This window comes from Fulmarus glacialis, unplaced genomic scaffold, assembly GCF_000690835.1.
Source record: "Fulmarus glacialis isolate BGI_N327 unplaced genomic scaffold, ASM69083v1 scaffold25538, whole genome shotgun sequence".
NCBI classification, from domain to species: domain Eukaryota; kingdom Metazoa; phylum Chordata; class Aves; order Procellariiformes; family Procellariidae; genus Fulmarus; species Fulmarus glacialis.
This window is the reverse complement of record NW_009229293.1, coordinates 18440-18652: the sequence shown is the minus strand read 5'-3', so window position 1 is coordinate 18652 and position 213 is coordinate 18440.

Genomic DNA, 213 nt, shown 5'->3' with positions numbered 1-213 from the left:
AGCTCTTCTACCACAGTGGGTCTTCTGAGCAATGCGTGTAGTATTTTTGGTTTAGCACTGGGTTTTTCATTGACATTTGAAGAGAAGCACAAATCATTAACCTGAGTTAGTGAGCACAAGCTTGATGTAGAAACATTCAACACTAACTTTGGCTTCTCTTCTCTCTGTGTTACAGAAATACTAATACGGAGCATTTGACCTTCTAATCTCTAC